A 2,500-nucleotide genomic window follows, 5' to 3' on the forward strand; every position below is an offset into this window, starting at 1 on the left:
ATTTTTTTCACAGCTAAGAACACATTGGAACAGAGGGCATTGGAACATTAACATATGGATAACATAATGGTCTCCCCGATGACATCAATTACATAGAGTAGCCAATTATTTTTTTACCCCTATTTCTCCCCCACACACATTTCTGTGTTGTTCACTGCTGTTGTATCCTACTGGCTCACCTGCCTCCCGCCAGGAGGACGTAGAACCTTCGTCCTACCGTCCAACGCTCCCCGCTGACAGGTGCCGCCCCAGCCAGTGAGAGTACATGCAATGACACTTATCACCCTCACTGTGCTACCGTCTGCTACCCGAGTGCAGTATGTGCTTGCTAAACTTCCCTATGTGGGGGATCCCCGCGCAAAGGTGACAGGTGTGGTGTTATGTGAATATTTTGTGTTAAATGTATTAATACCATATTAATGGTATTAATACATCTGTAGCAAACCTTTTTTTGCTACAGAGCTTTTCATAGATTTTGTATTCAAAGCCTAATTCATAAATTCCACTGGGTGGGAGTCTGTTGTGGGACCGCATGGCAGGAATAGCTTCTATCTATCTTGGCCTACAAAAACCCATCATCTTTGTAGCCGTGTTCCTGCCACCCCTAGAGGGCAGCTTCTTATTACAAAGTGGTTGCATCTGTTTCTGTTCTAAAGAAGATGCATCTGTATTCTGTATCGTATAGGTTTGTAACTCGCCGAAGCCTTGGTAATAAACTTTGTTCCATTTATTTATTTTATTTAAAGAGCTTTTCAAAGGCAAACGTTACAAAGTACCCTAAGTACAGCCAATGAAAAATTGCATCACTTTATTTAATCCTCCATGACCTATTCCTCATCAGACCCAAGCTACTGTTTCACCTAGCTCTGGTCCATAGCTCTAATGCGTTGCATTTAGAGCTATGTTACTCTCAACTTCCGCCGTTCGCATGAATGCAGGACCAGCCTCTCGTCTTTAGCTTAAATAAAAAGAACGTTTTTGCTACTCACCAAAACAAAGGCGGGTTGTGTCATTAGAAAGCCTACTTTCCTTAGTGGGAGCACTCTGAGCCCCCCACCACATGTATAAACGGTACTTTTTGGCCAAAAGGGGATTTGTTTCCACCGGGGAAGAAAATACTTTTAGTTACTCCACTGCACCTTCTACCGATATTGCCCAGAGAATTGCCTCATAGAGAATATTTTTCCTCCGGTGAAAAAGAATCCCTTTCTGCTAAGGGACCAGAGCTATGTTTCACCCTGCTTTCTGAGCAGAGCATGGAAATCAGCAAGCAACAGCCTCGTGTTTACGTATCTCTTAACTTGTATGCCTTCTCTCCCCTTAATGTTAATGTACTGTGTTGGGCTGCTGCATTGCCCACATTTGTTCTCATTAGTGGCAAACTGTCAAGTTCTCTTTTTTTCCTTACCCCTCACAGGGAAGGCTTCTCACCAAAGCTCTGCTCTACATGTTAATCCCTATAGCCTATATTCAAATGTCAGATGTCCCCACAGACTGCATTGTATATGACATGCATTGTTAGTCTTCTCTGCTCTCTGTATTTCCCTGGTGACAAACAGGCTAAGGCTAATATTCGCTCTGACCTTTTTGTCCATCTGTTTGATGAGAATCTTGCCCTTGGCAAATCTTGTACATGATCATTGACCATGTGCTAGGAATTATCTTTACATGCGAGATGTGATTTCTCCATTCTGCTTAGGAATGCTTTCATGTCTCATGGTTCCAATACAGCTGAGGCAAACCTCTTTTTCGAGATTAGATTGTAAACTTTGCCGAACAGATCTCCTTCAAATGTTTTATGAGGTTCTGTTTTGACGGCAATCATCGGAAGTTGTATTGTCTTCCCTCCCCCCTCTCTCGCTCTCATATCCCCCCTCCCTCCCCCTCTATACAGAGAAGAGGACTGTCAACATCCTGGACAACCTGAACGGCACAAATGGAACCATCATTGGCGTCACGTGCTGCATCGTGCTGCTCCTGCTCATCATCTCCATCATCGTCCAGGTCAAGCAGCCGCGTAAGAAGTACATTCTGCGTCGGGAGGACTACGACCCCACCATGTTCCAGGAGGTCTTCGAGCCGCCGCACTACGAGCTGTGCACGCTGCGGAGCGCCGCCGCCGCCACCGCCTCGGCGGACCTGGTCGACCTGGCGGAGGACTTTGAGAACTACCACGCCCTGCGGCGTGCCTCCTCGCACTGCGTCCACGACCACCACTGTGGCTCCAACCCTGGCTCGGGCCACCTGTCGCAGCTGTCGCTCGGCGGGCGCGGGGGACGCGGCAGCCGCGGGGAACTTGAGCGTGCGCGATGCGGCGGCGGCCGCACTGCTCACAGACATGCCCACGCAGCAGTCCATGGCCGTGCGGCCCTTGCTGCCGGGCACTGGGAACCGGCGCAGCATCCTGGTCATGAAGCACAGCTATTCGCAGGAGGCGGCGGACAACGGATGTGACCTGGATGACGACCTGGATGAAGTCCCCACCACCAGCCACCGGCTG

The 2,500-nt window shown here is 48.7% G+C and overlaps 1 pseudogene across 1 annotated transcript in view; it reads left to right on the plus strand.

Moving 5' to 3' along the window:
• The window catches only part of LOC308336499 (neuropilin and tolloid-like protein 1), a 13,754-nt pseudogene that overhangs the window by 10,214 nt on the left and 1,040 nt on the right, over nucleotides 1-2,500 (plus strand). The window contains exon 2 of the transcript in view: nucleotides 1,895-2,500. This exon is cut by the window's right edge and continues 27 nt beyond it. The product of the transcript in view is annotated as a neuropilin and tolloid-like protein 1 (transcript). The remainder of the gene's footprint in view (nucleotides 1-1,894) is intronic.

This window comes from Protomyctophum bolini (assembly GCF_963924005.1).
Source record: "Protomyctophum bolini genome assembly, chromosome: 21".
In the NCBI taxonomy this organism is placed as follows: domain Eukaryota; kingdom Metazoa; phylum Chordata; class Actinopteri; order Myctophiformes; family Myctophidae; genus Protomyctophum; species Protomyctophum bolini.